Raw genomic sequence first — 20,425 nt, forward strand, 5'->3', positions numbered from 1 at the left:
GGCAGATTATGGCTGCAGGCCATTGCAGAAGACTGACCATTAAGCATTGGGAGTGCTGGGACACTACTTTCATTTGTTTATTTATGTTATGTGCCTGTGTGTCTAGGCCTAGGCCTATGCATGCTAAAGTGCAGGCTCTGCAGCCATTAAAGACACTGCTTTACAGAGTACCTGCCTGTCGTGAGTCTTTATTTCTACACCCCATGTTACATAATATAATAAAATTTTACTAGTGCTGCATGTTCTTCTCAGTATCACAAATGAAACAATTAGCACCACCTGTGGATCTTTAAACATGTGTCAGCTAGTAATAAATAGACCTGTGCACCAACTAGGAGATATGGAAAATTTGGAGCAGCCAGCATAACCAATACTCTATCTTCCAATAATCCAGTCAGATGTGATCTGAAGAACTGAGTTTATTATTCGATAGAGGAACTTGCGTGGATATACACAGATCGATGCGTATAAACAAATGTGCACGTGTGTGCGCATGTGTGATGTGATGAGATGAGTGATGATAAGTAATGGGGTAAAACAGAAAACAAACAATGAAAAGCAGTTACTATATGTACATGGGAATGCAAGGCAAACATATACATAACATGGGATATGCAAACAACATGAAACATACAGTATGCGAAGTACAGGCTGCAATGTTACATAGTACAGCTAACATGCATTACTGACTAAGCAGATCTACAATATGATGGCACAGTTGAAGCTTAGAACTCACCATCGGATGCTGTACCAGGTTGAGCATATGTAATGCTGACTGTCTGGGACCATGTGAGAAAGGAAACGGCTGCTTACAGCTCCTTTAGCCCAGAATGCATTGCTAGACTTCTATGGCATGCTAAGAGGGTCAAAATGGATCAGATTTAAACTGCTGCTGTCCTGACCACTAGGTGGGCCTGCTAATGTGAATTAGTGCAACATAACAAACCCTATGCTGAAGGCATGACACTCCCCGTCTGGTATCGTTGATACCACAAATTTAAACTCTTAGTAGGTAACAGTAAAAACAGTTCAGACACTGGTCTGAGAAACAACTTAGTCTCTCCTTGCTTACAGATCTTGACCTCGGCCTTACGAACTTTTCCGTCCTTGCTCGGGAACGTCTTGGTGACAATACTCAAAGGCCACTCGTTACGTTGTGACTGACAAACTCTGACAAGCACAATGTCACAAGGTTTTAGGTTGGGTTTGGCAACTTGCCACTTGGTCCTTGGCTGCAGGGTAGAGATATATTGTCTTTTCCACCTGTCCCAAAAGGTGTTTGCTAGGCTTTGAACTTGCCTCCATTGTCGTTTGAATAAGTCTTTGTTGGAGAACGCTCCAGAAGGAGCATAGATAGTCCCGGTCTTCTGAGTAAGAAGAGTAGCAGGAGTAAGTAGAAGCGGATCTTTTGGGTCATTAGAAACTGAAGTCAAAGGTCTAGCATTGACGATAGCTGAGACTTCACCCATGAAAGTTGTTAAACTCTCGTGAGTAAGTCTTGCAGTACCTACTTGTAGGAATATGGAATCAAGGATTCTGCGTATGATGCCAGTCATTCTTTCCCATGTAACTCCCATATGAGAAGAATGAGGCGGGTTGAAAGTCCATCTACAACTTTGCTCACTGAGGTATCTCTCTACACCTTTAGTGTTGATGTTTGAGTGAATTTGTAATTCTTTGGTTGCGTAAATATTTTGACAGTGATGCCAACCTTTACATTCAGTCACTCTTAGAGATGTGGCACATTTAAATGAACGGGCTATGTGAGTTAGGCAGGTAATTGCTCTAAGAAGTGATTTCCAAGTTGAGAATCTTTGCAATCTGTATGGCTCAAGTTGACAATTTGAGATCATGGTATGGATCGTTGTCACAGCTAGCACTGCAGCACAAAATTCTAGCCTGGGTATGGTATGCTCTGGAAGTGGTGCTAACTTCGCTTTGCCCATGACAAACCCAATATGACACTGGCCTCTAATATCCACAGTTTTAAGATATGCAACAGCAGCAATTGCTTGGATTGAAGCATCAGAAAATACACATGGGACCTCATTCAGAATCGGTCGAAGCATACGCACGGTCGTACGGGAAAAGGGGCCGGATATGCAAATGATTCCCTCGCAAGTTGCGTCCCTAAGTTCGGATCGGTAGCTGGCCGACCAAGGGGAGGAAGCGGCCGGAATTAAAAAAAATACGCCCCCTTTTCGTACGCATTGCACGTCATCTCCAGGCATATAAGGATTAATCGAGACCATCGGGAACCATCGTAACTGGTCGTAGAGCTTAAGGTTGACCATACCCTCTCTTAAGCTCTACAATCATGTCAGTGTAAAAACCTCCCATGTCACATGTGCCATGACGCTACTTTGTTAATTATGCACTCCCATAAACCGTATGCACTCGCATAAAATGCCGTTCGCATAATTAGGCACGCCTGCGTTCGGATCTCCACTCGCCCGTTTTCAAGCACCTTCCCCTGTTACCACCCACAAACGCCTCAATCTGTCAATCAAACTACCGACCTGGCTGTGTTCAAGTAGAGAGAAATTTCTGATCGTAGCGGCTAGTTTGCGCACGCGTATTGCGAACTTTACGTATGCGCAGTATAGCGAACATCGGTGGCGTACGACCGTGCTACCACTTCGACCGACTCTGAATGAGGTCCATAGTCTCTGGTTTTGTACTTCTGTAGAAGGCACAGGAGCATACAAACGTGTAAAGGTTGGTTAAAGTGGACAGATAACTTTTCCACTCCTCCCACAAATCTCTTTTCTGAGGAGACAGTGGCGCGTCCCAGTCGGATGACTCGCAGGTTAGGTCTCTGAGCAAGGCTTTACCTTGGATAGTGACAGGAGCAGCAATTCCTAAGGGGTCATACAAGCTGTTTATAACAAACAAGACACCTCTGGGTCTTTCCTCACTGTTCACTTGGAAGGTAAAGGAGTCAGATTTTAAGTCCCATAAGAGTCCAAGGCTACGTTGAGCTGGTGGAGAATCAGTTCCTAAATCTGAATCCCTTAAGTCACTGGTATGATCTTGAGAAGGGAAGGCTTCCATCACTCTTTTGCTGTTGGAAGCTATTTTGTGAAGCCTGAGATTAGAGCAGGCAAGCATTTCCTGAGCTCTCTTGAGGAAGCTGTCTCATCAGTTGGCATAGATTTTAAACAGTCATCTACGTAGAAATCTTTTTCCACAAGTTGTCTAACATCAGAACAATACTCTAGCTAACCCTCTTGAGCTGAATGTCTGAGTCCGTAGATGGCAACTGCAGGGGAAGGGCTGTTACCAAAGATGTGTACCTTCATGCGGTACTCTGCAATATCTTTAGAGGGGTCGTTGTCTCTGAACCAAAGGAATCTTAGGAAATTCCTGTCACTTTCCCTCACGAGGAAGCAATGAAACATTTGTTGAATGTCAGCTGTGAAGACAATAGAGTCCTTGCGGAAACGTATAAGTACTCCAAGGAGTTTGTTGTTAAGGTCTGGTCCTGTCAGGAGAACATCATTTAAGGAGATGCCTTCGAACTTAAATGGCACTGGATCAAACACGACCCTGATCTGACCTGGTTTCTTTGGCTGGTATACTCCAAACATTCATCTGTGTCTTTAAGAATGGGAGCTATCTCAGCATGATTGTTCTCAAATATTTTGTCCATGAAAGAAAAGAAGTGATCTTTCATTTCTGGCTTCCTGTGGAAGTTGCATTTTAGTGAAGAGAAGCGTTTAAATACTTGTTCTCTGTTGTTAGGTAGGCGTCGTCTTTGTGTTTTAAAGGGTAGAGGTGCAACCCAGCTGTTGGCATCATCTTTGACTATATAGAAAGTAAATGAAAATGCCAGCGCTCCCTTTAGAAGATATAGGGAATGTAATTACTGTAGTAAAGAACACTTTAAATAGAAAGTCACATAGATAACATATAAATATCAGTTTCCCAAGAACAGTGAAAACTGGTTTCTTTGAAATTCCTTAGTAAACAGTGAAAACTGGTTTCTTAGATCCTCCAATTAAAACTTTTCCTAGTTATCGAGATAGCTTCCTTAAAAGAACTTCTTCAGCATATAACAGCACCTCAAAAAGATCACAATATGGATTCCACCATGTGAAGTGAAGTAACATCTATTTCTTACATGGTATAAAACAGTCCCAAAATCAATTCAGGAAATACAATCAAGATGGCAACGTACCAGAATTGACCTTTACAGAAAGGCACAGAAAATAGCTACATTAGAGAGGTACCTGGCTGACCAAATGGTACCAAAAGGTCTACTGATTAAGAAATCGTGTACATTCGACACAAATGAAGAGTTTGAAAATTAATGGAATCTTATTCTAAAGAATTGTTCTAATTCATTAATGAACTTGATAATTAGGGAAAGGAAAGAGAATTTGACCAATATAGAAAAAGAGATTTCCGAACTGACATCATTAATAAACCCCTACCGTGAGTCAAACGAATATAAGGAATTAGAGAGAGAAATGGAGATTAGAATTATACATGGTGGAATCCATATTGTGATCTTTTTGAGGTGCTGTTATATGTTATATGCTGAAGAAGTTCTTTTAAAGAAGCTATCTCGATAATTAGGAAAAGTTTTAATTGGAGGATCTAAGAAACCAGTTTTCACTGTTTACTAAGGAATTTCAAAGAAACCAGTTTTCACTGTTCTTGGGAAACTGATATTTATATGTTATCTATGTGACTTTCTATTTAAAGTGTTCTTTACTACAGTAATTACATTCCCTATATCTCCTAAAGGGAGCGCTGGCATTTTCATTTACTTTCTATATTGTATATCGGGTGACGTGTGTAGGTCACCAGATTTATACCTGCTGCATTTTTTAGTATTTGGATCGCAGAAGTTTATTAATCTACCTTTTATCTTATACATACACATTTATTTTTCTGCTGACCATGTTGGGATACAGGGATAAAAGAAAATTATTAATTAACTAAATCTTTGATATGAGAAAGAATATTGACACGGATACCACAACTTTAGTTGATGAAGATGTAGAAGGGATGATGTCGACACTAGAAAAAATACTTATTCGCGAGAGTAAGATTTGGTGGGAAATAGCTACATTAGAGAGGTACCTGGCTGACCAAATGGTACCAAAAGGTCTACTGATTAAGAAATCGTGTACATTCGACACAAATGAAGAGTTTGAAAATGAATGGAATCTTATTCTAAAGAATTGTTCTAATTCGTTAATGAACTTGATAATTAGGGAAAGGAAAGAGAATTTGACCAATATAGAAAAAGAGATTTCCGAACTGACATCATTAATAAACCCCTACCGTGAGTCAAACGAATATAAGGAATTAGAGAGAGAAATGGAGATTAGAATTATACGAAAAGAAAAAGAAATAATCCTAAAAAAACAGAATAAATATTTGAGAGATAGTAATGATCCCTCTGAACAAAAAGACCCAGAACTAGATGATCTGAGTGAGAAAAGTTATGAAGAAATTAGAACACCGCCTGTTTGCCCTATACACTTCCGAACCCCAATCTCAAACAACATCAAGAAAAAAAAAAGGTATAGGTCACCTAGGAGACATTCATATAATAATGGATCTGGACTAGTTTCAAATAGACAGACCCATTTTAGAGATAGGGACATAGTGAAATCCAGGTATCCCACATATTGGGAAAAGAACAGACATTTCGGTAATAAAATTGATCATTACAGAGAAGATAGGGGTCGTTTTTATCCTACACCTGAAAGAAGGAAAACTTATAATAGAGAAAGACAAGTGGGGAATGACCGATGGACTGGATCAAATAGATATGAAGTACTAAGGAATGAAGATTTTTTAGAATTGAGTGGGAGGAGACACAGGAAAAGATAAACATTGCCCCTACCAAAAAGAAAAGAACACAGGTAAAAGAGGGAAGGGTTCTGGTAAACTTAAAAATAGGAATAAAAAGAGATTAACCAACGATAATAAATCAAAAGAGGAGACTACAAAAATATTTCATTTAAGTAGCCATCAGCTTGATGAAGATGAAAAGAACATTTTGAGTAAAGGATTAAAATTTGCTCCGGTATATAAACTTAATAAATTCGAAGCTTATATTGATATACAGAAATTTGTACGCAAACTGTCCTTGAAAAAAATATTTTATTAGTCAAAAAAAGAGTTCTTAGAGAAAGAGATTAATCACTTCAAACCTAAGTCGACCTTCAACCCCACATTTAACAGAGGTTGTTTCCTTGATAGCTTTACCAAAATAGTCTGCAATGAAATGGATCAAATAGATTTGAAAAATAATAAATTACATCACAATATCTCGAAAAAAGAAAAAGAAGCGCTTGTCAGATTGGAAAAAAATAGAGATATTACCATCAAACCGGCAGACAAGGGTGGTAGTATAGTAGTCATGGACACCGAAAAATATAACAACGAAATCCTGCTTCAACTAGGTGACAGATCCACGTACAATTTACTAAAGAGTAACCCAAATGAGAAAATTTAAAAAAGCCTTGTTTCTTTAGTACAAAAATATGAGAATAATGGGACCATCACAGAAAATGAAAGAAAATATATCATTAGAGATCAAACTAGTCTGCCTGTGATTTATGTGTTACCTAAAATTCATAAGGACTTGACTAACCAACCGGGTCGTCCCATTATTGCCAGTACCGACTCAGTGTCTTCTAATCTATCACACTTTGTAGATCATTTTTTACAACCTGAAGTTATCAAGCTTAAAACATACATTAAAGACAGTATAGATGTTATCAAGAAACTAAGAAACATAGAAATGAAGGAAGAATATATTTTAGTTACTGCTGACGTATGCTCTCTCTATACCATTATTGAACACAAATTAGGTATAGATGCGATTGAACACACTTTTAACAAATATGAAGATAAATATGATAATACGAGATTAGCTTTTTTGAAAGACTCCATCCATTTTCTCTTGCATAATAACTTTTTCTGGTTTCAAGGTCAGTACTACATTCAAAACAAAGGGACTGCGATGGGGAGCAAATTTGCCCCATCGTATGCGAACCTTTTTATGGGATGGTGGGAGGACATATATGTATGGAATGATAATCCTTTTAAACAATTTTTATCTATATGGCTACGTTTTATAGACGATATTTTTTTTATATGGACTGGGCCAGAGAATATTTTAGAAGATTTCTGTGAAAAACTGAATAGTAATACTTTTAATATTTCATTAACTTTTTTTAACATAAACAAGAGATTAATTTTTTAGACCTTACTATTTATAAAATTCAGGACAAGATTGCAACCAGGAACTACACGAAACCTACTGATAGTAACTCCTACATTAATTATAATAGTCATCATCACCCCAACTGGTTGAGAAATATTCCCAAAGGTCAGATACAACATTTACGCAGAAATTGCACAGAGACAACAGTGTTTGAGACACAAGCACAGGAATTAAAAAATAAATTTATTAAGAAGGGGTATGATACAACACAAATTGAGGCTACTATAGAAAGCTTCAAAGATATATCACAAGATACCCTTTTAGAATACAAAAAAGATAGTAAGACAAATAATAACCCAGTACCTATGGCATTCATTACGACTTTTAATACCCATCACAAAAGTGTGGAGCACATTTTTAGACGGAATTGGCATATTTTAAAACAGGATCCTATGTTAAAAGAGATCATTCCAGAAAACCCAATATTTATATATAGAAGAGCGCCAAATTTTAAAAATTGTCTGGTTAAAAGCGCAATACCTGATAAAAAGAGTGGCAGGATAAAAACGAAAGGGTTCCACAGATGTGGAATATGTAGTATTTGTAGGACTCACACAACCCAACCATCCAAAGTGGAAGAATATACTTCGAGAACGACCAAAAAGGTTTTTAAGATTAACGAATTTATCACATGCAATACAACAAATTGTGTATATATAATAGAATGTAAGTGTGGTCTTCAATACATAGGGAGGACCACAAGAAAATTGAGAGAAAGATGGATGGAGCATTTAAGAAATATCAAAAAAGGTTTTGTAAACCACTCCCTATCGCAACATTTCAAAGAAAAACACTCATGTTTAACTAGTGGTATTAGATCTATGATGGGTATTAAAAAAGTGGAGAACCACTGGAGATCAAAGGGTGTTGAAACTTCATTAGCAAAAACTGAAATGAAGTTAATATATGACATGAAAACCCTAATACCAGACGGTCTAAATAACGATTTTGAATTAAAATGGTTTCTTTAATAAAATATTTTTAGGAACCCCCTGTAGTATCCCAGTCAGTATGGCTTGATCGCCACTAGCGTTCCCGCAGGGTGACTAGGTTATCGATGATTAGGATCTGGAAGGGATATGTATAATAGAAGTCTGTTATTTATGTGTTTTTAGACGCCTGTATTTATTTATAGCTTATTTGCACATTGTATCATATTCTCCTTTTTAAAAAAATCTATTTATCCTATTTTTATATTGTTAACGTATTTGATATATTTATTTAGGTTTAAAAAGATGTTTTCAATCATTGGACATTATAACCTACAATACATGCACTTTATAATGTTATTTGCACAATAGAGGGACCATATATATTGTTATTGATTTAGCCGCTTTATTATTTATAAGGTACCATTTCTGTTATGATACCCACTGATCCTCTCTGTACTGAGTAGATCCATGCATATAAACCAATGCAGTAATATTAGATATAAGAAATAATGATAAAAGAGACGCTGTTTGTACATTTGAAAAGGTGGAATGCATTTGTGGATGTCCACCTATTTGTGTGGTACCTCCTGGTAGCATCGAGTGGAATGCAGCACGTATATCATGTTGAGACTTCCGGCGGCTTCAGCGGAAGTAATAGGGAGGTCTCCTTGTGACACTGCCTCTGGCGGAAACAGCGGCAATGCGTTCCATGGTAATGGAACGCATAGCGTGTAAGGAGCCCTCAGTGCAGTAGGTTAATAAGGAGGTCATGACGTCACCTCCGGCGGAAGCAGCGGGCATGTGTTCCAAGTGAATGGAACGCATAGCCCCGTTTGTACACACCCGCCCAGACAATTAGTAAAAAGAGCGGGTCTATCACTTATTAGAACCTCTATATAAACCATGCACCTCCGAACATATGTATATACCTTGATAAAGGCTGTTGGCCGAAACGCGTTGGTATTGAAGGGACTGCCAGTCTTCACCACTACAGAGAGAGACCTGTCCACCTGCAGGGAAGGTGACTTGCTGTGGGGGTAGCATTGTAACCCCTTCTGCTTTTACACTGTGCCTTTCTGTAAAGGTCAATTCTGGTACGCTGCCATCTTGATTGTATTTCCTGAATTGATTTTGGGACTGTTTTATACCATGTAAGAAATAAATGTTACTTCACTTCACATGGTGGAATCCATATTGTGATCTTTTTGAGGTGCTGTTATATGCTGAAGAAGTTCTTTTAAAGAAGCTATCTCGATAACTAGGAAAAGTTTTAATTGGAGGATCTAAGAAACCAGTTTTCACTGTTTACTAAGGAATTTCAAAGAAACCAGTTTTCACTGTTCTTGGGAAACTGATATTTATATGTTATCTATGTGACTTTCTATTTAAAGTGTTCTTTACTACAGTAATTACATTCCCTATATCTCCTAAAGGGAGCGCTGGCATTTTCATTTACTTTCTATATTGTATATCGGGTGACGTGTGTAGGTCACCAGATTTATACCTGCTGCATTTTTTAGTATTTGGATCGCAGAAGTTTATTAATCTACCTTTTATCATCTTTGACTAGTCCCTTTTTCATTATTTCCAGGAACAGATTGTCCTCTATGGACATTGCGACTTGGTCATCCCTTTTTGTTCTTTGGAAGACTGCAAGATGTGGTTGTCACTAGGAGAGTCTATGACAGTGCAGTGTGATAGTTCCTTTATGAGGAAGTGATTGTGACATGGTTGAAATAGGGAAGGGCACCGTTTTCTAAAGTACAGGTAAACATGCTGTTGACAGTAACTGGTTTATGCACATTTCCAAGACATACTTCTCCTATTATGACCCATCCTAGGTCTAATCTTTGAGCATAAGGAGCATTGTGTGGACCGTTCATCTGACTTTGTGGACTCGTAAGATATCTCTTACAATGAGTAGAATTATCTGGGCTAGTGGGTCCAGTTCTGGTATCAGAAGTGCTATACGTTTCAAATGTGCATGATGGATAGCTGCGTCTGGTGTAGGGATTTCAGACCTATTATCAGGGATCTTATTGCATTCAGTGATAGTGGGTAAGGGAAGGCATGTCTTTCCATCTAAGGACTCGACTTGATAGCCGATTGCTCTTCTCCCCATTGTCTCGAAACTCCCTGCACAAGTCCTTAAGGAGTATGGAGTGCTGAGTCCTTTGATGTTAAAGGTCTCAAAGAATGTTGATCTAGCTAGAGACTTGCTGCTTTGGTCATCTAGGATTGCATAAAGTTTGACGGCTTTCTCTGGTTGGCCGTTAGGGTAGACTCTGACTAAACAGATTTTGGTGCAAGATTTGCCACTAATAGTGTCTTTGCAGACTTCAGTACATTGTGAAGTTATGTCTGGTATGACTGCAGTAGTGTCTCTTTGCTCCACACTGAGCTCCCCGCCATGCTCTTTGTCACCATAACTGTGTTGTAAAGTTAATGGGGAAGGTCCAGGGCGTAGAGCTGTGTTTTGTTCTGTGCTGTGACATTCTATGCAGTTAACACTAACCTTACAATCCTTGGCAAGGTGGGTTGTAGAAGAGCAGCACTTGTAGCAGATGCCGTTTTCTCTTAGGAATGCTTTGCGGTTCTCCAGGGACTTTTCTCTGAAGGCTCTGCATTTCAGGAGAGGATGCGGTTTGTTATGCAGGGGACACTGCTTGGCAGGATCTTTATCTTTGTTCTCTTGACGAGTAGAATTGGTAGACCTGTGGGAAGAATCTGTATAATGCACATTAGTCTTGTGAACTGCAACTGACATATTGTGGGGGTTAGGTAGAATAGGGGTTGAGCTAGTCAGTGTAAAGGCAAAACTAGGATCATTCCTGGTCTTAGCTTGTTGATGCACGAAGACCACAAAAATAGAGAATGGTGGAAATGGCACGTTGTGCCGCTGCTTATATTTGGAACCATGGGTGAGCCATTGCTCCTGCAGATTGTAAGGTAGCTTTTGCACTATAGGGTTAATGCCTCTGGCTGTGTCGAGGAAGGCAAGTCCTGGTAAGTCTCCCTCACACTTGGCTACTTGAAGCTCCATTAGTAGGTCACTTAATTCTCTCAGTCTCTGATAGCTTTTGTTAAGTAACCTAGGGAAATCATCACTTCTTTTGAATAGTGCACTTTCTATTATCTCTGGTGAGCTGTAGCACTCATTTAATCTATTCCAGATCTTGTTAAGGCCATTCTCATGGTGGTTAATGTTGATCACTCTTATCCTTCTAGCATGTTCAGCGGATTCATTCCCAAGCCATTTAATTGAAAGGACTATCTCTTCGCTATGTGAAAGTCCTAACCCTCTGATTACATTTTGGAAAGAGGATTGCCAGGCTCTGAAGCTCTCAGGGTGATCATTGAACTTTGAGAGTCCTTTTGTGACCAGCTCACGGCGAACAAGAAACTTGACAAAGTCTAATGTGTCTCGATTGGCTCTATAAGATGTTGTTTGTGCATTAACATGGTGAGTAAATGGTGCGTGGTCATACCTGTTAGGATTGTATGGTTATTGTTAGCTTTTATCATACCACTTTTGTGTGCGGGTAGTTGTGCCTTTGTTGTAGTTTGCAGATTCGGACACCTGGTGTGGGGGAAGGTTGTCCCTCATGGGTTCCCTGTGTCTAGAATTCTCTTGTTTGCAAGTTCGCAGTTCACTGTTGACTAGTGGGGGAGCTGCATAGTGTGTTTGGCTTGTTTCACTGATGAAATCTGAATGCATGCTTTGCACTGATTGAGGTTTGCTGCCCATTTTGGATGCTTGATTGACATATTCTGATGTGTGTTGCAATGAATTCTGCGATCCAAGCTCTGCGTCATTCACATTGATCCTCCCTATATTAAGAAGTTCTACCGACTCTATGAAATCTGCTTCAGCCATGGCGGCTGCCGCTTCCTTCTCTGCAGTGAGCTTCTCACTAATTGCTTCTAGGCATTGTTTCTCCATAACTCTTTCTGCATCCAGACATGACCTCTCCATATCTCTTTCTGCAACCAGACGTGTTCTTTCTGCATCCAGAAGTGATCTTTCTGCATCCAGACGTGACCTCTCCATATCTCTTTCTGCAACCAGACGTGATTTTTCTGCATCCAGAAGTGATCTTTCTGCTTCCAGACGTTATCGCTCTATGTCTCTTTCTGCATCCAGACATGATCTTTCTGCTTCCAGACGTTATCGCTCTATGTCTCTTTCTGCATCCAGACATGATCTTTCTGCTTCCAGATGTGATTTTTCTATTTTCAATTGCATCTCTTGTTCAGCAAAGGTGGCCCGCACTTTTTCAGCTTCCGCTTTTGCGCGTGCCATTATGGCTGCATTGCTGACAGATAAAGATTTGGAGGAACTAGAGACTTGGGACCTTGTTTTGTATGAAGATGTCATTTTCTGTGACATGATGATGGAATGCAAATGCTTGACTGTGTAGAGGCTGCTGTATTGTAATGTGCAGATAACTGAGCTGACACTGTAGCAGGTCTCTGAGTAGTCAGGGTCTTGGGACTGTTGTTAGGCTGTTTGACTGTGCAGGGACTGTTGTCTTGCCATATGCAGGTGGCTGTACTGACACTGTGAAATTCCTGTGTAGTCAATGGCGGTACTCCTATTGCTGAGCTGCCACAGTTAGACTGTATAGAAATTCTTGTGCTGTCATATGCAGGTGGCTGTACTGACTATGAAATTCCTGTGTAGTCAATGGCGGTACTCCTATTGCTGAGCTGCCACGGTTAGACTGTATACAAACTCTTATGCTGTCATATGCAGATAGCTCTGGCTGGCAGTGTAACAGATCTGTGAGTCAGTATATGTCCCACTTGCTGACAGAAAATGTTGCTGATGAAGTCAGATATATGCATCACACGCTGGGAGCCCGATGTTTTACTGTACTGCCCCGCACTAAGTGTCTGACAAATTTGGAGCAGCCAGCATAACCAATACACTATCTTCCAATAATCCTGTCAGATGTGATCTGAAGAACTGAGTTTATTATTCGATAGAGGAACTTGCGTGGATGTACACAGATCGATGTGTATAAACAAATGTGCACGTGTGTGCGCATGTGTGATGTGATGAGATGAGTGATGATAAGTAATGTGGTAAAACTGAAAACAATGAAAAGCAATTACTATATGTACATGGGAATGCAAGGCAAACATATACATAACATGGGATATGCATACAACATGAAACATACAGTATGCGAAGTACAGGCTGCAATGTCACATAGTACAGCTAACATGCATTACTGACTAAGCAGATCTACAATATGATGGCACAGTTGAAGCTTAGAACTCACCATCGGATGCTGTACCAGGTTGAGCATATGTAATGCTGACTGTCTGGGACCATGTGAGAAAGGAAATGGCTGCTTACAGCTCCTTTAGCCCAGAATGCATTGCTAGACTGCTATGGCATGCTAAGAAGGTCAAAATGGATCAGATTTAAACTGCTGCTGTCCTGACCACTAGGTGGGGCTGTTAATGTGAAGTAGTGCAACATAACAAACCCTATACTGAAGGCATGACAATTGGTAGTGGAAAATATTTTGCTAAATCTTGACAGGTCACCTCCTGCCAAAGTGTTCCATTTAAGAATGTGCTCACAATGTGATATCATGAGCGATTTCCCTTGAACTCTCCTCAGCAGCTCCCAGGTTCTCCAGGACATGATATGGTGCTAAAAAGTTTCCAATCTGACTAAAGATCAATCTGCACAAAATCTATCTATCTGCACAAAATCGTGTATGAGATTGGCAAATCTTGCCTGCAGTATGCAAGATCTGAATACGCAATGTACGACCCACAGGTATGAGCATCAGCATTGTGATCATGGGTGGACACTCACGATTTAGACATATTTTACACAATTTGTCATTCCGATGTGTCAAAATCGGGCTAATCGTGTAAAATATCGTCTAGTGCACAGGTTCTCAAACTCTGTCCTCAGGACCCCACACAGTGCATGTTTTGCAGGCCTCCTCACAATCACAAGTGTAATAATTAGCTTCACCTGTGGATCTTTCAAAATGTGTTAGTGAGTAATGAGTACACCTGTGCACGTGCTGGGTGACCTGGAAAACCTGACCTATGTGGGGTCCTGAGGACCGAGTTTGAGAACCACTGGTCTAGTGTGTACGCACCTTAACACTTCTGGCAACGGGCTGCTGACTAATGCTCAAGCACAATGGCTAACTAAAGTATCCATTTTGGGGGGTCCAGGATGGTCTCCCCAATTTTTCATGCACTTCTCTCAAATCTCATTTGGCAGTCAATTCGCACCTCTCCGCTGCGAGTAGTGCGAATAGGCATTTTTAAGTGGATTGGAGAATTCTCAGGAGCGCACATCGATGCGAAGTCTGCAAGTTTCAAGAAACAAACCCACAATTTGCACCTAATTGGATTGACCCCATTGTAGTATGGTAGACTGCTGTGGTACCCAATAATAACATACAAAATTGTGGCAGTGTACACACATTTACACACTGCACAAGTGGAAAAAGGGTAAATGGTATTACTGTAGAACATTCAGAAGATCATCCATTCACAGAATTCTACAGTTTGCATTCTGTATTATGTGTCATTCCTTTGACTGCCTCTTACAAAATGTTGTTAAGTTACTTTAGATATACAGTAGATACACATTCTAATAAGAGCTAAATAAACTAGAAATATAAGAGCTAATTATAACATTCTCTAAGTAGGTTGGCTATCAATGTATTCCATCAGCTAATCAACTTTGAGAGATGCATACAATGTCGTCTGTTCAACCAATGCTGAAGCAATATCTGTGGGAACCTGTATCCATCTGGGCATTCAATCTAATGTTTTGCTGTGCACGGATGACAGAAGTTTTATTACTTGTTGGACATTACATATATTGTTGGTCATTTTTGCTGAACATATTATAGCTTAGTGGGCATGTTTTCTGAAATCACCAAACCCTTAGGTGTACATGCCAAGTAGTGTCTCTAACAACTGTATTAAAATGCCTGGACCTAGAAACATGAAATGAGGGGAGTATATTCCTTCCATGAGCTAAGTATCCACTAAACAGGAATTTTTCTAAATTTGACTCCTAAAGGGGTGGAAGGGGGTAAAATGTTTCCTCTAAACTGAGCTTATTCTGTGACAAAGCAACATGGCCCAAGGGACTGTAAGCTCACTGTCTGGGATGAGAGTATCATGGTGCACAAGGGGGGTTTTGTGACACTGAGCAGAACCCTCAAAGACATCAGGGGCAACGATGGAGTGATGGGGTCCCTCTTATGGAAACTCTTGCTCAGGATGAACATAAGGGCCCACTTGGGGGGCGATGTCTCCACTGGGCAATTCTCTGAACTCCTACTCATAATAGGGGACAAAAGAATCCCGAATCCGAGGGAAAGGTAACTATCCCTGCAGGCCTAAGCACAGTATTGAAGACCCTAGCAGACCTCACAGCCAGGAGCCGCTTTCCAAAAAAAATTCCATGGACTGGTTGTGCGAGCGTGGAATTCCTCAACACCATCAACCCTCCTGGCCTCAGGGCGCACAAACTTCTCAAAGTGTGGGTTCCAGTGATGTTGCTGTGGAACTTCAACCCATCAGGCTGCAAGTAAAGGCCCTCCACAGGAACATCATCAAGGCCACAGTGTTCACCAGCTGTGCTCGGAGAGAGTGGGTGACCACGCATACCACTCATAACATCAGAGTACCCCTTTCAGTACCCCTTCGAGTTCTAGAGACTGCAGTTCCCCCTGAAGGTCTGTTTTACAAAGACCATCAACAAGTCCCAAGTCGGATCTCGCGGGTTTTGGATTCTATAAAAGGTGCCCGGGTCCGTGCCATTTTTCACTCCGGCTGTGGATAGTGAAGAAGGAGGGTAGGAGTTAGGGCTGGCTGGCTCTGTTGTGCTGCTGTTGTCCATAGGGGCTGTGTCCACTCAGTCCATAGGGGCTGGCTGGGCTGTGTTGTGCTGCTGTTGTCCATAGGGGCTGACTGGGCTGTGTTTGGCTGCTGTTGTCCATAGGGGCTGGCTGGGCTATGTTGTGCTGCTGTCATAGGGGCTGGCTGGGCTGTGTTGTGCAGTCAGTTGTCCATAGGGGCTGTGTCCATGCCAAAGTCTATAGGGCCTGGCTGGGCTGTGTTGTGCAGTGTCCCATAAAGGCTGTAGTACTAAAGGGGTGCTGTAGTGTTGTCCAGGGGGTGATCTGTTCATCAGCGGTGCTCCCCCCAAGTGCAAAAAAACAATAATTTTTTTCTGTGTTTGTGAATTGTGTGCGCAGTAGCCGCCAAGCGTGCGCCTGTGTCATAAATCAAGGGCCGGCTGACTCGTCTGTTAAAGGCTGGTGTAACCCACAAAGTGCACTCCAAAAAAAATAAAAAAATATTTTTTTCTGTGTTTGTGAATTGTGTGCGCTGTACCCGCACATGCATCAACAAAGTAGCGCCAAACGTGCGCCTGTGTCGTAAATCAAGGGCCGGTTGGCTCGTCTGTTAAAGGGTGGTGTAACCCCCAAAGTGCACTCCAAAAATAAAAAATGTTTCTGTGTTTGTGAATTGTGTGCACTGTAGCCGCACGTGCATCAACAAAGTAGCGCCAAGCGTGCGCCTGTGTCATAAATCAAGGGCCAGCTGGCTCGTCCATTAAAGGGTGCTGTAACCCCCAAAGTGCACTCCAAAAATAATTAAAAATTATTTTTTTTCTGTGTTTGTGAATTGTGTGCGCAGTAGCCGCATGTGCATCAGCAAAGTAGCAGCGCCAAGCGTGCGCCTGTGTCATAAGTAAAGGGCCGGCTGGCTCGTCTTTTAAACAGTGGTGTAACCCCCAAAGTGCACTCCACAAAAAATAAAAAATTCTTCTTTTCTGTGTTGTTGACGCACGTGCGTCAACAAAGGAGCAGTGCAAAGCGTGCGCCTGTGTCATACGTCTATTAAAGGGTGGTGTAACCCCCAAAGTGCACTCCAAAAAAATTAAAAATTCTTCTTTTCTGTGTTGTGAATTGTGTGCGCTGTAGCCGCACGTGCATCAACAAAGGTGCAGCGCCAAGCATGTGCCTGTGTCATAAGTCTGTTAAAGGGTGGTGTAACCCCCAAAGTGTACTCCAAAAAAAATTTAAATTCTTCTTTTCTGTGTTTGTGAATTGTGTGGGCTGTAGCCACACGTGCATCAACAAAGTAGCAGCGCCAAGCGTGCACCTGTGTCATAAGTAAAGGGCCTGCTGGCTCGTCTGTTCAAGGGTTGTGTAACCCCCAAAGTGCACTCCAAAAAAATAAAGAATTCTTCTTTTCTGTGTTTGTGTGCGCCTTAGTCGCACGTATATATCAATATAACATAAATGGAGGACCAAACTTTGTCCGATAAAAATAAAATAGGGAAAGATCAAGAACCACTTCCTCCTAGTGTTTCACATGATGATGGAAGCCCTCCTCCCGCTACATTTAAGGTGGCAAAAGCACAGCAAAGAACTGTGCATTCTAAGAAGATATCACAAATCCCCAAGGAGAGTCCAAGTGTGGCGGCGGTTGCGATGCCTGACCTTCCCAACACTGGATGGGAAGAGGTGGCTCTTTCCACCATTTGCACGCCCTCTGCAAGTGCTGGAAGGAGCATCCACAGTCCACTTGCTGATATTCAAATTGAAGATGTCACTGTTGAAGTACAAGTACATTTGTTGTCTGTGGGATGAAAAAGCCCATCACGGTCATGCCTGGGCAGAAGACCAAACATTCCACCTCTTTGATCTGGCAATATTGCTATTCAAATCCGGACAACAACTGTCTTGCCATATGTACCATATGTAAAGGTGAAATAAGTAGGGGTAGGGACATTAACCACCTAGGAACATCCTCCCTTATACATCACCTGCAGCGCGTTCATAAAAAGTTACTGTCAAGTTCAGAAACTTTGGCCAAGACCGTAAGCAGTCCAGGGACACCGAAATCCCTTTGTCCTGTTGTATCCAAGCGCCTGCAAACCACACCGTCAACTCCCTCCTCGTCAATTTCCTCCTTAGTCAGGATCAGAAGTAGTCCTGCAGGCCATGTCATTGGTATGACTGACTCTCCTATCCGGGATTCCTCCAAAGGATCCTGCATTGCTACGCCTACTGCTGCCGCTGCTGATGCTGGGAATTGTTCATCATGCCAGAGAGGAAGTTGGAACACCACTACTTTTACTAAACAATTGACCCTCCAACAGTCCTTAGCAAGGAAGATGAAGTACGACAGCAGTCATCCTGAAGCAAAACGTATAACTGAGGCCTTGACTGCTATGTTGGTGTTAGACGTGCGTCCGGTATCCGCCATTAGTGCAGTGGCATTTAGACAATTGATGGAGGTAGTGTGTCCCCGGTACCAAATCCCATCTAGATTCCACTTCACTAGGCAGGCGATATCAAGAATGTACAGAGACGTCAGAAAAAGTGTCCTCAGTGTCCTAAAAAATGCGGTTGTACCCAATGGCCACTTAACCACAGACATGTGGACAAGTGGAACAGGACTGACTAAGGACTATATGACTGTGACAGCTCACTGGGTAGATGTATCACCTTACGCAGCAACAACAGCAGCGTCACCATTAGCAGCAGCTCAGAAACGCCAGCTTGTTCCAAGGCAGGCTACGCTGTGTATCACCGGTTTCAGTAAGAGGCACACCGCCGACAACCTCTTAGAGAAATTGAGGGAAATCATCGCCCAGTGGCTTACCCCACTTAGACTCTCCTGGGGATTTGTGATATCTGACAATGCCACCAATATTGTGCAGGCATTACATCTGGGCAGGTCCCATGTTTTGCTCACCCATTAAATTTGATGGTGCAGAATTTTATGAAAAACAACAGGGACGTGCAGGAGACGCTTTGGGTGGCCCGAAAAATTTCTGGCCACTTTCGCCATTCAGCAACTGCGTACCGAAGACTGGAGCACCAGCAAACACTCTTGAACATGCCCGCCATCACCTGAAGCAAGAGGTTGTGACGCAGTGGAACTCAACCCTCTATATGCTTCAGAGGATGGAGGAGCAGCAAAAGGCCATTCAAGCCTATACATCCACCTATGACATAGGCAAAGGCGGGGGTATGCACCTGACTCAAGCGCAGAGGAGAATGATTTCCGTGTTGTGCAGCCCTTCAAACTTGCCACACGTGAAGTCAGTTCAGACACTGCCAGCTTGAGTCAGGTCATTCCCCTCATCAGGCTTTTGCAGACGCAGCTGGAGAAAGTGGAGGAGGAGCTAAGACGGAGCGATTCCACTCGGCATGTGGGACTTGTGGATGAAGCCCTTCATTCACCAGGTTTCGAGGGTGGTCAATCTGTTGAAATCAGACCACTACATTTTGGCCTCCGTACTCAATCCTAGGTTTAAAGCCTATGTGGTGTCTCTCTTTCCAGCTGACACAAGCCTGCAGAGGTGCAAAGACCTGCTGGTGAAAACACTGTCAGCTGAAGCGGAACGTGACACTTCAACAGCTCCTTCTTCATTTTCTTCCGCAACTGGGGCTGCCAGGAAAAAACTTAGGTATCCTAAGCAACCCGCTGGCGGTGATGCAGGGCAGGTAGGATCAAGTTTGGACATCTGGTCCGCACTGAAGGACCTGGCGACAATTTCTGACATGTCTACTGTCACTTCATATGATACTGTCACCATTGACAGAATGGTGGAGGCTTACATCGGTGACAGCATCCAAGTAGGCATGTCAGACAGTCTGTACCTGTACTGGCAGGAAAAAGATGCAATTTGGAGTCCCCTTTACAAACTGGCTCTATTTTACCTAAGTTGCCCACCCTCCAGTGTGTACTCCGAAAGAGTCTTTAGTGCAGCCGGGAACCTTGTCAGTGAATGGCGTAGGAGGTTGCAAAATGTGGAGAAGATGATGTTCATCAAAATGCATTATCAATTCTTCCTGGGAGACCAGCCTCCAGAACGTACAGAGGGACCTGTGGTGGTGGATTCCAGCGGGTACGAATTAATACTCTGTGAGGATGAGGATGTACACAACACTGAAGAGGGTGAGGAATCGGTGGATGAGGAGGATGAGGACGACATCTTGCCTCCGTAGAGCCAGTTTGTGCAGGGACAGATTAATTGCCAGCTTGTTTTGTGGGGGCCAAATTAACCAATCATTTCAGCCACGGTCATGTGGCAGACCCTGGCGCTGAAATGATTGGTTTGTTAAAGTGTGCATGTCCTGTTTATACAACATAAGTGTGGGTGGGAGGGCCAAAGGACAATTCCATCTTGCACCTCTTTTTTTTTCTTTGCATTATGTAC

This window comes from Taudactylus pleione, unplaced genomic scaffold (genome assembly GCF_031769625.1).
Source record: "Taudactylus pleione unplaced genomic scaffold, aTauple2 ptg000201l, whole genome shotgun sequence".
Lineage (NCBI taxonomy): Eukaryota > Metazoa > Chordata > Amphibia > Anura > Myobatrachidae > Taudactylus > Taudactylus pleione.